Source organism: Solanum dulcamara, chromosome 10 (assembly GCF_947179165.1).
Source record: "Solanum dulcamara chromosome 10, daSolDulc1.2, whole genome shotgun sequence".
In the NCBI taxonomy this organism is placed as follows: Eukaryota; Viridiplantae; Streptophyta; class Magnoliopsida; order Solanales; family Solanaceae; genus Solanum; species Solanum dulcamara.
In genome coordinates this window covers 54469920-54489006 of record NC_077246.1, presented here as the reverse complement: position 1 = coordinate 54489006, position 19087 = coordinate 54469920, and positions in this window count along the sequence as shown.

Genomic DNA, 19087 nt, shown 5'->3' with positions numbered 1-19087 from the left:
TGTCTATCATGTTGTATCTCTAGTGTGGTTACTTTTGTTGTGCTTACCTTTCTTATATGTTATTTATACTTTCTTTATGTGTGGAACTCAATAGGCCTATGCCTAGTGATTACCATTCATTTGGTACTCATACTATACTTCTACAGCTTGCAGATCATAGTTTGGGTTATCGCAGTGATTTGGACAGTTGCAGAGCATCTTTAGATTCAAAGATTTTGTGAGCTTTCGGTGTTTAGAGTTTTTGATTTCCATTCTTTTGGTCGAACTAGTCTTTACTTGCTTTCGAAGACACTCTCTCTCTCTATATATATATATATATATTTGTATTTGTAAAATCCTCATATTTTTATTTTTATTAGATGCTCAAATATCAACTAATTCCAGGTCTTAGGAGTGGTTCTTGGATGTACTTGTGTTGATATCTCTTTATTCTCACTATTATCATTTTAGCTTTATTTTTTTCCATTTTGATTAATAGTCGATCGCTTCTTATTCTGGGCTAGGGATTAGGCATACCAACTAGTGGATTATAGTAGATTTTATCATGACCTGAGAAATTGAGTTGTAAGAAGTTGGTATCATAGCTCTAGGTTGACCAACATCATTTGTATGAGGGCAATGCCTAGTTGAGTCTTAAGGATTAGTGCGGAGACATTCGTATCCTATCTTCGAGAGGCTAGAGGGCATTTTTATGAAATTCTGTTCTTGACTCCTTATCATATGTCCTTGATTCAAATAACCTCTAAAATGGATATTTTGGAATTCACTCTCTCTTAGATGGATAGCATGAGCTTCTCGATAGATATAATCAAAGCTTCAAGACATTCTACTAGAGTTTCAACATATGGTTCTCAAACCAGAGATGGGTTGATGGGTCCCCAGCTGGGTTCATCATTAGTATCAGAGTATCCCTTGAGATTTGTTGAGTTGACCGGGTATAACCCCACATCATCCTCTACAGATCGAGATATGAGTCAGGAGTTCGTCAAGGGTTGTCTTTGCCACTTTGTTTGGCGTTAAAGCACTTGATAGAAGCTAGGTATACCTTTCCCTAGGTTAGTAGTCATATGAGGTACATAGAGAAGTCATGCATTAACACTAATAGAGATAGTGGTAAGAGGCCTCGCCATCAGCACAGAACTGACAGCACCCCACTTTTGGGAGAGTATCAGTTTGGTGAGTGTTATCTTCCTTCTCAACCCATTAGGCCTACAATGGTAACACCTCGAGTTCCAAAAGGTTCTATAGCAATTCATAGAGCTTACAACGGATAGAGTTCAGGTCAGATATCTTGGGGTGAGCATATTAGGCTTTTAGGTGTTGGAGCTCATTTTATTACATTTAAGTCCTTCTAGCGAGTTGATATTGGTGAGGATTATACAAGTGTGTCTAGATAGGCCACCTTGTTAGAGAGTGTCGCAGAACTCCTTTACATTCAGTTATAGGTAGTCCCATAGGGTTGGAGAAGGTCCACATTGTGATAGGGGGTAGCCAGAGGGGTTCGTCGTGTTCTTCACGCCAAGCTTCACACTATAGAGGTTGCTATGATTCTGGGGAGTTTGACCACTAGTACTGGGAGTGCCCCAGGATAGAGCTGATCTTTTAGACATTTCAAACATCCCATACTCCCCAAGATAAAGAGTAGGACCTTGTCACATTTTGGAGAGCTTGGCCACCGATATAGAGAGTGTCCCCATAGTGAGGCTAGTATGTGGTTTTCTCAGCTAGGTTAGTCTCATGGATTAATGATGTCACCAGTTAGAGGTAGCACTCAGAGTGTTACTAGTGTTACTTTAGATATTAAGGTCGAGGTCGATCAGGATTTGTTCTATGCTATTACAGGTAGATCAGAGGTCGAAGCTTCGGGTATCAATTGAATTTGTGCAAATTCATTGCCTGTATTTTATGGTTTTGGGGTTTTCATACCCATATATGTCTATTTGACTTGTTATTTGTCTCATAATTATGGTGGCAGCCTAACTTGGACTTGTGCATATATATTTTAGTATTGTAGTTGATTTCTTTTACTAGTGGATCAACTAGGTTGAGTTTCTTTGTTGAGAAGTGGCGGTTGAGAAACTCTCTATGCCTTTGCTTTGGTGGTTGTGTTATGAGCTTATCAATGGGTTATTTAGCTATTCCTTTATGTCTTCCTTACTTTTTTTTTGATGTGGTACTGCTCCTTGTTATATAGGCGGCTAGACCATCTTTGTTAGTTTTAGAAGTTGTGGTGCTGGTTGATCCAGTCGGCATATAGGTCGCCTTAGTTGCATGTTGTCCCTTGTTATTAGTGGTAGTTGGGAGATTTCTAATTGTTGGAGCTATGAGAAGGTTAGTACAACTTATGTTGTGCTGTGGTAGTTGGGGTTGTTGTTTTCCTCCCATGCCTTATTTTTGTTCTTTGCTTCTAAGGTGGTATAGTAGCGGCTTGTCGGTCCGGTATTACTGCTCTATGTTTCCATGGCGAACTTGGTGTTGTTCTGACTTTCTAGTTCGGTCATTTTTAATCATCTCTCATTATGGTTTTGGTGCTTGTCTCTAGGTATTTGGAATTATAAAGGCGTGATTCATTGGTTGTAAGACCCCAAAAATTGAAAGAGTCATAAAATGAGGATCAAAGGAAGTTTCCCTAGAAAACTCAGCTTTTTGGCACTAGGTGAGGACCACGGAGGCCATCACAAGTTGTACTCCTTACCACAGTCCGTGGTGAGCTATCGTGGCAAGGCTAGGGATAAAGAGGAATAGATCACGAGTAGGACTACAGCCTATAGTTCCCATAACGAACCGTGGTGCCCTTCATAGTGGCCAACCTTACCAAGTCAAACCCAACTCTTCAGATCCTATTCCAATTTTTTCACCACTACCATGACCATAGCCCGTATTGGCCATCACAGATCGTGGTAGAGTGTCACGACCCAACCCCGTAGGTTGCGACTAGGGTCTAACTTGGACTCCTTCCGAGTTTATCGCGAGTTACGAACACCTTATCTAGTTTACTATTAGGAATTGGGGCTTGGTATTTTTAAAAAGAGTGAAGCTCAATTACTGGACATCATACCCTTCAACCTGAGCTTCTCCCCTTTTTTTTCCTACAGCACAATTACGGTTGGAGATACTGCGGTCTGAACTGTACTACCTAGACAGACTTTTGTTTCTTCGAAATAGACTTTCCCCAAGTAAAGAGGGTGTCCCTTATCAACGACATGAAGAGTATCTCCTACAACTTTAATTTAAACACAGTAGGGGTACTTGATATCAATTTCTCAGTCATCTCAAAAATATATGTTTCATTTCCTTTTCCCCGTTCTGGGAAAATTTCGGCAGAGTTTCCTCTACACTTCTTACTATCCCATAACCTGCAAGCAGAAAATACCAACAATGCCTCACAGGGCCAACACATATATATATAGTCAGGTCATATCACAGCCGCACAGGGCTTTCAATATCATCTCATATCGTAGCCAAACAGGGCTTTCAATGTCAATAGTAATATAAAAAATACTGGACTTACCTTGTACGTGCAACTTCAAACTGCATTTGTGGCATTTTCTAGTCTACTTTCCTTTCAGGTTTCGACTTTACATTTCAATTTTTCTTCCATAACTCACCACAATAGATATCTTTCATGCCTTTACTTTACATACCCGGGTGCTTTGTAATGTCCATGTCGTCAATCACTTCCTTCGATTGATGTCGCCCTTCTGTTAAGATCCAAGGTTAGTATAAGAAATTTTTCTATGACTCGGATATATAGCACGATCTCAGATGTGAAGGAAAAGAAATATCCTAAATAACTTGTAGCTTCCTATTTATAGATGTGGTGCGCAACACATCAATAATCAAGACTCTACTAGACACGGTCTACAGACAATCCAAGGACGAACTACTTTGATACCACTTCTGTCATGACCCAACCCCGTAGGCCACGACTGGGGTCTGACCTGGACCCCCTGTATACATATCTATCAGTTGTGGTCACATTAAACTGTAAATAAGACAATATCACGTAACAGAGCCCACTAGACAATAACATTTTCATAAACCTGTAGTCCTTTTTGTTTGTATCACAACATGATAGGGCACGCAAGCCGATAAGGCTGCCATAACATAAGCATAAATATCATATATCAAGTGGACCCAGCTAAATCAAACTGACATATACAACCTACCTATACATGTATGCAGACCTCTAAAAATATAAATAACAACATATGGCGGGATAGGGCCCCTGCTGTACCCCCAAATGGACAAAACAATTCTATACATCAATGGTCCGTATCCAAAAAAACTAGGCTCCGATATAATGGAGCCTCTTCCAACTGAGCTGGATAGAATCCTAAGCTGACGGATTCCCAAAACATATATCAGTACCTGCGGGCATGAAACGCAGCCCCCAAAGAAAGGGGGTCAGTACGACATACGTACTGAGTATATAAAACATAACATGATACAACAAGAAGCATATCTGAAGTAGATAAGGAGGGGATAAAATGTCAAATCAGAAACTGATACTTGGAAAAGTAAAATCATGCATGCTCAAATTTTCAATATAGTCGGCCCTATCAGGGATCTGATGACTCATATTTGTTCTATCAGTATAAGGCCCCGTGCCATCGTCACCTTATTACAACACATCGTCATCATATATATATATACAGATACCGTCCCTCTAGTGAGGGACTCGGTGAATAATGCAGTGAATTGCACGAATGTGATAACCGGCCTGAGACTCGGAGAAGAAGTATTACAGTATATACGAGTAGAGTAGTGAGAAACAAAACACAGTTTAAATCATTATCTGAGACTCAACAAAATAAGAAAGTTAAGCTTTTGTTTGAGGATCCGAGTAACGGTGTAGTAATCTCGATTGTCCTCTAAATGCCATTATGGGCTATCGCAAAAGTAATCTCGGGGACCCTAGACATGTATTAAAATAGGGCAAAATCATTTATGGAATCAAAAACACTTAATCTCGTATAGTCTTTAAGACTTGGAGCCTGTATATTTGGTGCCTTTTTAACATATAAAAGTTTCCAGGGAAATAGTTCGACTACAGTAGGAGCTCAATATTCAAAACTAAATAAGAGATGTTTAAGAATGGAGTTACCCCGGAACTCAGATCATATTCAACTTACAACTAAGACAAAGACATGCCCAGAAGAAGAAAGAGAATAAGCTTTATGTAGATTGTACTTTCCTTCAGGTGATCTGCATATACCTATTTCGTACCCGACCTATTATGGGGCTCGGTGAACCACTATGGCATCATAATCTCATTTTCGTACCTAATACATATCAAGGGAAATGAGAGATAGTTGTACGCACTTATACCAAAATATGCCAAGAGAAAGCTTTACATACCTTGTCTGAATTATTCCTTATCCTGTTTGCCTCGCCGTCCTTTGAACCTATTCAAAATGAAAGTAATATGAATATCAACCCCTTTTAACTTTCCAGCACCCTAGGTTACACCTTAGTATTAATGGAATCTATTTCCGTAGTCGTTTCCCCGACTAGTTCTGTTATTTGCTAAGGCGTCGCCAAAAATTGGGCAGCACCTCCCCTATAATGTGCCCTATCCAAATTTCCAATTAGGTCCCTAATACCTACATCCAACCAAGAACAACAAACTACAGCAATTCACACCAACAATATACAATATAAACTCCAAATGACTCATTCAAAAAGATGATATCAAAATAGGGCGTCTAGTCTTTATTCTACAACGCCTTTCATTATAGGAAATGAGGGGTCATGTGGCCGCAACTAGAATCTCCCCACCTCATTTAGAACATATTTATACCCTCAACAATAAGCCACACCCCTGCAGCAGCACCTCATAAGAACAATATTTTACTTCGACGACAATTCACTATAGCGACTCCAATTTAGTTTATTCCGAACATCAAGTGTTTCTATGCCATTTTCACATTTAAATCCACCTATAGGGCGTGTAACACACTCCATAACAATGCCATAAATTCCAAATTAAAAGGAGAACCTTACCTTACCCGAAGTTGGCCAAAATTATCGAATAACAACTCGGAACTTTTTCAAACGCGCTGAAATTGAGCGGGCTATTTGTGCGACTTCCTCGCTTCCCCAAATATGATTTTCTCATTATTAAACATCTTCATATAACCACGGGATACCATAATTAATTAATTCACGAAATGAAATGCGGAGGCTTACCTCCAATGGACTAACCCGTAGCCTCTCTCTCTAGGTTCTCTAGATTTTTCTTTCAACTTTCTCCTTCTTTTTTCAAGTGCAAAGTTGAAAATATGGTTCTGTAGACATCATAAAATACATATATACATATCCAAGTACTTAAGGAACACCGTATATAATTAATTCACGGAAGAAAATCGAGAAACTTACCTTTAATCTTCCAAAGCCATAGCTGCCATCTCTCTCACATTTTCTCTCTATTTTTGGACTTGTTTCAGTTGAAAAATAACTTAATAGTCATCAACACCCATATATCCACCTTTTAAAAAGATGCCACATGGCATCCCCTTAGGGTGACACATGGCATCCCCCTAGAACGCCACCTAGGTTCATGCGGCCTATCACATGCTGCTACGTAGCAGCGGGGTCCACCCCCCCAAGCAGGCAGGTGAGTCACCTGCTTGCTTGTCACCTGCTTTCTTGAGGTGCTTGCTTGTCACCCTGTAGTAACCAGTTAGTTCTGCCAGTTTTACTTAGACCCTTTCACAATTTCCCTTACCCCCGCTTGTAATCCTCTAGACCCATTATCTTGTGTCATTCTTTACCTTTACAAGATTATGAGAGGGTACAAGAAGTATCCTAGCGTTACCTCATTAGTTCTCATGTCTTTCCTTGCCTTTCTATCCCTTATACTGCATTCGATATTGGGGTAGACCTTTGGTCCAATCGTGGCCATGTCTTACCTCACCCGTAGTACTAATTCCATCTCGATAGTTGATTGCAACTTGGGCTCCTTTACCCTATAATTTTACACCTTCTTGGCTGAGTATGTAGCCTTTGATTGAAGGGGCAGGGGCTAATATTGTTAATCCACAGGTAACATTCCCTTTAGAGCTATTATATGAGGAGAACACAAAGTGAATAGAGGATAGTGGAGCTAAAAGTCTACGCCGTTACTAGATGCAAGATAACAGATGAAAGGTCAGGAAATTATAATAAGGGATTAAGCAAACCAAGAAAGATTAACTAATTGCAAACTGACGACACACTCACATACCACAGCTCTTCAATATAGAACCAGTTAATGAGAGGAAAACCGCAGAATGACTATATGGGCCAGTGGGCGAGGAAATTTCGACACCACTTGGCAGCCAACTCAGACGGAGAAAAACAAAACTCAAAAGGTAAGGGTACTAATTGATGTAATTTTCGGACGACAGGAGGTAATACCCAAGGTCGAAAATTCCATAATATGACCTGGGCTACAAGACTCACTTCACACTCCATTGACAGATGGCTCTAAAGGGAATATTACTTGTGTATTAACAATATTAGCCCCTGCCCCTTCGATTAAAGCCTACATACTCAGCCAAGAAGGTGTAAAATTATAGGGTAAAGGAGTGGTAGGACCTTACGGAGTCCCCATAGCTATTGTCCCAGGTGAAGGAGCCTAAGTTATAATCAACTATCGAGATGGAATTAGTACTATGGGTGAGGTAAGACATGGCCATAATTGGACCAAAGATCTACCCCAACATCGAATGCAGTATAAGGGAGAGAAAGGCAAGTTAAGACATGATAACTAATGATGTAACACTAGGATACTTCTTGTACCCTCTCATAATCTTGTAAAGGTAAACAATGACACAAGATAATGGGTCTAGAGGATTACAAGCAGGGGTAAGGGAAATTGTGAAAGAGTCTAAGTAAAACTGACAAAACTAACTGGTTACTACAGGGTGACAAGCAAGCACCACAAGCAAGCAGGTGACAAGCAAGCAGGTGACTCACCTGCCTGCTTGGGGGTGGACCCAACTGCCACGTGGCGGCACGTGATAGGCCGCATGAACCTAGGTGGCATTCTAGAGGGCTGCCACGTGTTACCTTAAGGGGATACCATGTGGCACCTTATTAAAAGGTGGATATATGGGTGTTGATGACTATTAAGTCATTTTGCAGCTGAAACAAGTCCAAAAAATAGAGAGAAAACGTGAGAGAGATGGCAGCCATGGCTTTGGAAGATTAAAGGTAAGTTTCTCCATTTTCTTCCATTAATTAATTATATACGGTGTTCCTTAAGTACGTGGATATGTATATATGTATTTTATGATGTCTACGGAACCATATTTTTAGCTTTGCACTTGAAAAAAGTAGGAGAAAGTTGAAAGAAAAATCTAGAGAACCTAGGGAGAGGGGCTACGGGTTAGTCCATTGGAGGTAAGCCTCCGCGTTTCTTTCCATGAATTAATTAATTATGGTATCCCGTGGTTATATGATGATGTTTAATAATGAGAAAATCCAATTTGGGGCAGCGAGGAAGTCGCACAAACAGCCCGCTCAATTTCAGCGCGTTTGAAGAAGTTCTGAGTTGTGATTTGACAATTTTGGCCAATTTCGGGTAAGGTAAGGTTTCTCCTTTTAATTTAGACTTTATGGCATTGTTATGGAGTGTGTTACACGCCCTATAGGTGGCTGTAAATGTGAAAATGGCATAGAAACACTTGATGTTCGGAATAAACTAAATTGGAGTCGCTATAGTTGAATTATCGTCGAAGTAAAATGTTGTTCTTGTGAGGTGCTGCTACAGGGGTATGGCTTATTTTTGAGGGTCTAAATATGTTCTAAATGAGGTGGTGGAGCTTCTGTTTTCATCCACACGACCCCTCATTTCCTATAATGAAAGGCGTTATAGAATAAAGACTAGACGCCCTATTTTGATATCATGTTTTTGAATGAGTCATTTGGAGTTTATGTTGTATATTATTGGTGTGAATTGCTGTAGGTTGTTGTTGTTGGTTGGATGTAGGTATTAGGGACCTAATTGGAAATTTGGATAGGGCACATTATAGGAGAGGTGCTGCCCAATTTTTGGCGATACCTTAGCAAATAACAGAACTAGTCGGGAAAACGACTACGGAAATAGATTCCATTAATACTAAGGTGTAACCTAGGGTGATGGAAAGTTAAAAGTGGTTGATATTCATATTAATTTCATGTTGAATAGGTTCAAAGGATGGCGAGGCAAATAGGATAAGGAATAATTCAGACAAGGTATGTAAGGCTTTCTCTTGGCATATTTTGGTATAAGTGCGCACAACTATCTCTCATTTCCCTTGATATGTATTGGGTACGAAAATGAGATTATGATGTCATAGTGGTTCACCGAGCCCCATAATAGTTCAGGTATAAAATAGGTATATGCAGATCACCTAAAGGAAAGTACAGACTACATAAAGCTTATTCTCTTTCTTCATTTGGGCATGTCTTTGTCTTAGTTGTAAGTTGAATATGCTCTGTGCTCCGGGGTAACTCCATTCTTAAACATCTCTTATTTACTTCTGAATATTGAGCTCCTACAGTAGTCGAACTATTTCCCTGGAAACTTTTATATGTTAAAAAGGTACCAAATGTACAGGCTCCAAGTCTTAAAGACTATACGAGATTAAGTGTTTTTGATTCCATAAATGATTTTGCCCTATGTTAATACATGTCTAGGGTCCCCGAGATTACTTTTGCGACAGCCCATAATGGCATTTAGAGGACACTCGAAATGACTACACCGTTACTCAGATCCTCAAACAAAAGCTTAACTTTCTTATTTTGTTGAGTCTCAGATAATGATTTAAACTGTGTTTTGTTTCTTACTACTCTACCCGTGTATACTATAATACTTCTTCTCCGAGTCTTGGGCCGGTTATCACATTCATGTAATTCACTGCATTATTCACCGAGTCCCTTGCTAGAGGGTCGGCATCCGTATGTATATATATGATGACGATGTGTTGTAATAAGGTGATGATGGCATGGGGCCTGATACTGATACTATGATAATGTGTTGTAATAAGGTGACGATGGCACGGGGACTTATACTGATACTACAAATATGAGTCACCGGATCCCTGATAGGGCCGGCTATATTGAAAATTTGAGCATACATGATTTTACTTTTCCAAGTACTGGTTTCTGATTTGACATTTTATCCCCTCCTTCTCTACTTCAGATAGGCTTCCTGTTGTATCATGTTATGTTTTATATACTCAGTACGTATGTCGTACTAACCCCCTTTCTTCGGGAGGCTGCGTTTCATGCCCGCAGGTACCGATACAGCTTTTGGGAGTCCGTCAACTTAGGATTCTATCCAGCTCAGTTGGAAGAGGCTCCATTATATCAGAGCCTAGTTTTTTGGATACGGACCATTGATGTATAGAATTGTTTTGTCCATTCGGGGGTACGGCGAGGGCCCTGTCCCACCATATATTATTATTTATATTTTTAGAGGTCTGTAGACATGTATAGGTGGGTTGTGTATGTCAGTTTGATTCAGTTGGGTCCACCTAATATATGATATATATGCTTATGTTATGGCAGCCTTGTTAGCTTGCGTGCCCTGTTATGTTGTGATACAAACAAAAAGGGCTACAGGTTTATGAAAATGTTATCGCCCAGTGGGGCTTTGTTACGTGATATTGTCTTATTTACAGTTTAATGTGACCACAGCTGATAGATATGTGTACGGAGGGTCCAGGTCGGACCCCAGTTATGGCATATGGGGTTGGGTCGTGACATAGAGGCCCGTTCAGCTACCTGAATCCAGTTTTAGTTGGGGGTATTTTGGTCATTCCCTATATTTTCATTAATGAATGTGGATAGTTTTTGGGATTGTATTCTAACCTATTAACTAGCCTAAGCCCTCCTAACCCTCTCATTCTCACCCTAACTCCCTAAATCAAAATCTTCTCTCTAAAAGTGTGCTCTTCAAGTCTCTTTCAACCTTAAGTGAATTCTAGGGATATCTTCAAGGTCAAGCATTAATTCTCTGCAACTTAGGGTTTATAAAGGTTAAGGTATGTGGGAATTCATTCTTGATCCCTTTCATTCATCACATCCCAAATATTTCTTTTCAAATCTCTTATGATTTCTTTTTCTAAAATTCCTAATTTCATGATTTGCATTGGGTCTTCTTAATTATGATATATTTCAAAGCTATTAGCCTAATTATGCTTAATTCACATTATATTTCATGATTTCAATATGAATTTAAAATACCTATGCTATATTATAGTTTCAAGCATGATTTATGAGTTATGATCATGATTTTCAAGTTATTTCAATAAAAGCTTTATGAATAATGTTTTAAATATGCTTTTAAGAAAGAAGATATGAATGATGTTTCAATGATGCTATAAGCAAAGAAGTTATGGTGAAAAGGCAATTCTCACACAATCATGTTAAAGAGGTCAAAGGACAATACTTACCAATTCATGGATTCTGTATGAATCAAGCAAGTTAATGAGCTATTCTAATGATTTTACTGTGATGATAATAGATGAGCTATTTTTATGTTATCTTTAAAAAGATGGATTGATTTTTATTATTATCTTTCCTAATGATGTTAATGATTATGTTTTCATGAAAGTTCCATGGTCAGTGACTTAGCACCAAGAGGACTTTAAGGTGGGGTTCGGTCTGATAGCCATTGTAGCAACCCAAGGGAATCCTAGTAGCAATCTTTAGTCCCTAACTATGTTGCCTATATAGGTTTAAAGATGCTAATATGGTGAAGTTAGTGGATCCACATACAGCCCAGTTAAACAAAGTAGCATGATGAAGTATACCGTGTCAAGGTAGCCTCCCCCTTCTCGATATGGAGATCATCAAATTCTATGTAATCGTTCGCATGGTATCAAGTGTCGGTTAAGGTCCTATCCCACACCAGTTAAAGAAAAGTTATAAGTTCTTATGATGATTATATTTTGATGTATTAACCAATGATTACGATGTTTTAATATTTTTATGGTTTTATTTATGTTTTAAGATATAGGTCTTGTATCCTATGTTTCATATTGACCATGTCCCATGTTTATTATTCATGCATACTTCTCACATACTTTGTGCATTTCATGTACTAACTCATACTTTTTACCTACATTATATTATAATATAGGGACGGACGATCATCGCGCACCTTCTATTTTTGAGTAAAGTTAAGTCTAGACTAGCACTTGTGGTGAGTCTTCATGCATCGAGGACAATACACTTTATTTTTGTTGCGTCATTAGACTATTTCATTATGTTATGTTATCATGAGTGAGTTAGGATATTGTCTTATGCTCTCATATTTTTATTAGATGCATGTTGGATATTTCGAGTTTATGTTGTCTTTCATTCCCTATTTTGAGACTTATGCTCTACTTTGAGACTATGCTTTCATGTCTATGCTTTAGCTTATTTTTCTTGCTTACCTTATGTGTGCTCATGAATGATATGCTAAGAGGCTAGGTTGGGCTCTTCCGAGATTCCAATCATCGTGTCATGCCTAGGGCCTAGCTTGGGTTGTGAGAATGGTGTACCTTGTTACGGGTGTGGTAGGTTCTCTGTGGTGGTGATGTTAGCTCTCGAGGTTTTGTTTTTCATTATAATTTGGCAGTGTTGTTCATTGGTGGCTTAGATGTAGTCTTAGTTGAAGAATGAAAAATTATTTGTAAGGTTAATCTATAGGATAGGGTTAAAGTAATTTGTGGAATGTATGATTTTTGAATTTGTTCAGGATGCGAGGTTTACTTATAGCATATTAGTAGCTTGTAGTGATCATTGATAGAGTTGGCACCCTTGTACCATCATTGGTTAGTTTAATATATTTGTTTGCCGCCTATCAGTTTGGTTTCCCTTCGACTAAGATGGATGGGTCATATTTGCACACGCAGAGTAATTGTGGGAACGTGGTGCCAGCTTTTCAAAAGTTCCTTTTGTAAGAGTATGTTATTGGAGCTGGGAACAATCCAGTCTTATCATTTGCGGGATAATCGTGTTTTAGTGGAATGTTCAATATCATAAGGTTGACTTTCAACTTAGATTGTTGGTTTTATGAGTTGGAGTTGGATTTTGGGCTTTGCCCTGGATTGTTTTCCTTGTTTTGGTTATTGTCATCCCTAGAGGTTCAGATGAAGTAGGGAAGTCTTTTGAGATTTGTGTTGTGGGGTCTTGTATATAGGAGTCAAATGGTGCTGGAGATGTTCAGAATAGCTAAGGATAGGTTGAATGCTCTTGATGGACAGAAGATGTTGGATTTGGAGCATATAGTAGGTAATTTGAGTTTTGAGCTAAATCACATCTTTCATGGTCTTGTGTTTGCTCAGTTCGGTGGTTTTGGTGAAGTATTGGTTCTCTTAGATGAATTTTGTGTTTTAAGTCAAGTTCGGTTCAGTTGGGCAAGAGTTAGTGCCCAAAAATGATTTGGAAGAGTTTTTGGAACTTCAAAGTGAAATTGAGAATTTTTCCTCTTAGCCTGTGGTCTATGATGGCATTGTCCAACCCCGAGAGGGTGTCCAAGGGTCTGGCGGAGCATCCAGGCCAGGCATCCTCATCTTTTCATGCCTTCAAGTTTTTTTTAAATCCATTAGCTTTTGAGGATGAAAGTCCTTTTAGCACTGGATGTTGTAATGACCCTCCAGGTCATTTCTACCATTTCTTGATCTTTTCAGCATTTAGAGCTTTCTTATAGAGACCCCAAGTCATTTATGACTTTCTTGGACTGACTATTTAGTCGTCGAGTCATCCGTTAGTTGGGTGCAAGTTTCCTCTTTTGGGAAGTTCTTAAGTGAAAAAGTTGACTTTAGTCAACATCCGGAGTTTTGGGTGTCGAATGGGATTTTGGCCAGTTCCATCAGCTCCGAAGGGAAATTTTGATCTAGAGTGATAGTTGGTTCAAGTTTTGAGGTTTCATTTGGAGTTTGTGCGATTAGGTGTTTTAACTTTGAAGTTTTGGCCAAAGTTTGATGTTGGTCAATATTCTTGGTAAATATTTTCAGATTGAAATTCCTTCAGCACGGTTAGCTCCAGAATACCGAATTTAGTCTAGAATGACCTTTAGTTTGGTTCTCGAGACTGCTGATGTGAGTTTAAGAACTTACACGAGATGTTGGAAAGCTTAAAGGCATTTACTTTGGTAAACATTCAGAAAATTAGTTATCTTGTGAGAATTCCATCAGTGTCATTAGCTCTGGAATGTTGAATTTGATTTGGTAGGACCTTAGGTTTGGGTCTCGAGGTTTTTTTTTTATTTTTGGCACTCGTTTGCTTTCTTGTAATAGTTAAAATATTGACTTAAGTCAACATTTTTAGTAAACAATCTTACATGGTTATTTTGTCTATTCAATTGAGTCGCAATTCCATTTACAATCAGCTTTCATATATGGTTTGTGTTCACAGGGTCCCGGATGAATCCGGGACACCTAATCGAACATCGGAGCCTTAGATGGGTTTTTTAGCTTTGTTGGTGCCTAGCCTTTTGTTCATCGTGATCGTGAACTTTGGCCTCGCGATAGCAATGAACAAATTCTAAAAAATCACATTTTCTTCAGCACGATCGCGACCCATTGGGCCCGCAATAGAGATAAACAATTTTCAAACCTTTTAAGATCAGCCCCCTATGATTTTTTTCTTTCTTCCCCATTTACAAAATGCTATTATGAGAGCTCTAGACCTCCATTTTGGGTGATTCAAACTTCAACGTGTTCAAGAAGTTCATTACTACGCATGGAAGTGCTCGGGGATCATAGGGGACTTGTCTTTTGAGGTATATTTTTCCCTGAAAGGGATGCCATCCCTCTTTTCTATAACTACAATGGAATTTTTCTTCCATGGATGATTTCTTCATTTTCGAGCATTGAATTGTGTCCCATTTAGGAACACAAGGTCAGTAAGATGAAATCAACCTTTTTATGGAGTCAATTTTTGAATCTTTGGTGCAAGTCCCACAATCTTCTTTAAGACCAAAGTTTGGATCCGTCTCAAATTAATGCGATTCAGTGTCAAAATTTCCTTAATGACATGGTGATCAATATTTTGATAGAGTGGAGGCAATTGGAGGTGATTCATAAAGTCAAATCTTCAATTTGGCAGATTCGGAGCGCGCATAATTGGCTTCGAGGTTGGATAAGCTCCCCTATCTTGAATGAGCTTTATTAGATACTGTCTAGTATAATTACATTTGATTTAGGTTGGTCATTTCTGTGTTTTAAGTTAGTTTCCTTCTATCCTATTTTCTTGACTTCAGTTGAACCTTAGGCTAGAGTAGTCTCTTGAGATCCTTAGTTTAGGCTTATGGCCTTATTTGTGGTATGGTTTAGTGAGATTATCCTTATTTAGGATTGATGCTAATAGCCTTAGGCTAGGTTTGAGCCTTAACAGTCTTAACACATGTTCTATTGCCCATATGGATAGGGGTAGCTTTTGGTAGAGCTTGTTTCAGATGGTGTTTATAGTTCTAGTACTTGATACCTTAGTGGCTCATCGTCGCCGTATGTTTGGTTTAGTTGTGCTTGTTTGTAGGCTGGAATGATTTTTTTGGATTAGGGTGTCGACCCTTGACCTATTTGTCTTCCTTTATTGATTCTTGAGCTCTTCTTGATTCCTTTGTTTGTCGATTAGTGGTGGGCATGTTATACTTTATTGGGCATTTTATGCTACTATTAAGGTATTATTATATTGTTAGGCCTGAGGCCGTCTTCGAGGAGAAGTTGAATCCCTGGTTTGTTCCCTCCACCTTAGTAGCGTGGTAGGATTGGTATTATATTTTTTATTATGTATGCCTTGTTTGGATGTTGGTGATGGTATGCATTGCATTGGTTGAGCATTTCCACATGTTTTTTGCTATGATTCTGGTGCATACATTGAATATTTACTACTACTTTTGAGAAACCACATTTTTACACTATTACTATTTTAATTTAGTTTTAACAGAAATCTTACCATCTAGACTACTTTGACACACTGATTTTTGAAGTATATGAGGCATCGAGGATGTGCTTCTTTTCATAAGCTGATTTTGAGTACTAGAGGCATTTGGGAGGCACTTAGCTTTTACTTGACTAGCTGGCGCATCTTCGCCCTTTTCTACTTGATTTGGCTACACATTCCTCATATACTATAATTGAGATGACTTAATATAAGACTTGGTTTGGGTCCAAGCAGTATATGGACTACTCTTGTCCCTTATGAGCTCATCTGGCCGAGAGTAACACAATACCAGATAAGGAAGTTAGATGGGTCCAACCTGGTAGGGCACAAGCCAGGGTGGGTCTATACGCTTTGGTTTAAGGTCCATGATTACAAATGGCACTTGTTACTGATGGATACAGATGATACTATGGTTTTACTACTAACTTACATTTATATGCATCGCCTACCAGCAATTTTATGGGGGTTGGAGGTTATATTTCTGAATTTATACCACTGGGATATGGGCGTCCAGTTGGCTACTGTCTAATAATAATTGTGTTTACCTTGTATGGCATGGTAGTTGATTAGTTGTGTGGCTTATTCTTGACTTGATGTTGGTACTCCCTATTAGGTTGAGTTGGATTAGTTTTTAGGTTTTTATGCTTCTTAGTGGTGTTCATCGGTGATATGTCCTTGCATAGTTGATTCATGTAGTACTTCTGTATTGTGAGTATGTTGTTGCACTTACACTTCTAGGTGTGCTCCTTGACTCAGTTACTTTACTTTGTGTACTATGTTACTTTACTCATATTTTTTGTCTATCATGTCGTATCTCCAGTGTGGTTACTTGTGTTGTCCTTACCTTGCTTATATGTTATTTAAACTTATTTTATCTATGGAGATCATTCGGTCTATGATTACTGAATACCATTCATTTGTAATCATGCTATACTTTTTCCTCCTGAGATTACAGTATAGGTTAACGCCGGTAATTTGGACTTGTGAGAAGCAACTTTTGATTCAGAGATTTGGTGAGCTCCTGGTGTATGGAGTTTTTGATTTATATTCTTGGGCTAGTACTAGTCTTTACTTTATTTCGAGTACTGTTTGTGTATTTTTAAAAGCCTTATACTTTTATTTTGATTAGATACTCAATTATCAACTGATGACAGGTCTTTGGGAGTGGTTCTTCGATGTACTTATGTTGATTTCTCTTTCTTTTCACTATTATCGTTTTTCTGCTTCATTTGTTTTCCTTTCGCTTAATAGCCCGTTGCTTTTAGTTCCGCACTAGAAATTAGACTTACTTACTAGTGGGTTATAGTAGGTGTCATTATAACTTGAAAAATCTGAACGTGACACAAACAGATAAAATAGCTTCACCCCAAAGATTATTAAGAGGACATGAACTAACAAGCATACAATTCATCATTTCTTTCAAGTCCTATTTTTTTTCTTTCAGTTACTCTATTCAATTCTGGTGAGTATGGAGGAGTAACTTTTTGAATAATTCCTTCTTTTTCACAAAAATCAATAAGCAAAATATATTCGCCACCTTTATTAGATCTTACTCTTTTGATTTTCTTATTCATGAATTGATTTTCTACTTGTGATTTATATAATAAAAATATTTCAAATGCCTCATCTTTATTCCACAACAAATATACATTGTATATTTAGAAAAGTCATCAATAAATGTGACATAATATTTTTTACCACCTCTAGTCATAGTTTGTTTCAAGTCTCTCAAATCAGTATGCACTAAAAACAATAAATTAGTTTTTCTAAAAATAAAAGAATGAGACTTTTTAAATTGTTTAAATTCAGCACGTACTAGTATTTTCATTCATAACATTTAGTAATTATAAACCATGGTTACAAATATCCTTTGCCCATAAAAATATTATTTTATATCAAAATAACTTTATTAGACTCAAATAAAACCTTCACTCCAGCTTTTTCTAATAAATTCACAGAGATCAAATTGACTCGAATATTAAGAACATGCAATACATTAGATAGGGCAAAAGTTTTTCTAGATGCTAGTTTGAGAGGAACTTTTCCTTTTTCAAGAACTAGAGTGATTATTGAATCACCAAGATATGGAAGTTCTTCTCCTCTATTGACTTGGGTGTAATATATAAAATTATTTGAATTGGCACATATATGCCTAGTAGAACCAGTGACTATTACCAATCACTCACATAAGCCACAATATGCACTTGAGAAATGACCATAATAATAATATCCTCTACTTTATTCAAATTAAGTTTTGGCGTAGCAAAATTGTCAAATTTTCCAATTCTTTTCTTGAAGATTTTACTAAAGATTTTGGGTTTGTAATCATGTTTCTTGTTATAAAAAAGGTAGAGATTACTATAATTACATACCGTATCAACATAATTCTAAAGGTTGAGTAATTTGATGAAGACAACTATAGTTGAAATAATAAGTGTAGAACCATCAATACCAAAAAATTTACCGGACAACCAAGATTTGCATTCAAAGCAATCAACGTATGTCCGACAAATCAGATCATTAATCTTGTACATTGCACTCTTTGATACTCCAAAAAGGTATCAAAATCATCAAGAACAAGATTGAGACTTTCTTTGATAAAACAGGGTTGAAATTTCTATGTTCCATGACAATTAAAATATAAATATTCTTAAGATTGTTGAAAAATCTTGTTGTACAATTATGAAAATAATAGGATATTCTCGAAAGCTTGAGGTGTGTATGACACTTTTCATAAGGATACTTCACCGATAAAGTGTATCCCCCAAGATTTTACATGCTCTTCTAATATAAACTAAGAATAGAAACACCAATGCTTAAATAATATAAACCCAGCAAAATAAAATCAAAAGAAAAGGAATTGCTCTCTGTCTACTTTTACTTCTCCAAAACAAGAAAACATGAGGGCTGTTAATGAAAATTGTAGTCACCAACCAACGGTCTAAGGCCATAAGGGCTGTTAATGAAAATTAAAGACAAAAAATCAAACACAATTAGGAGGAAAATGACGCTGAAGGAATGGCCATATTTGACAAAAATATTAATCCTAGTCTTTGGAGATAAAACTTTATTGTTTTACTCACATACTAAAATAAAGAGTGTGTGCTCAAGAAAGAGGTATACTAAAGAAAAAGAGTGAATGCAAAAGAAAAAATGGAGTTGTACCGGTTTGTCAGAA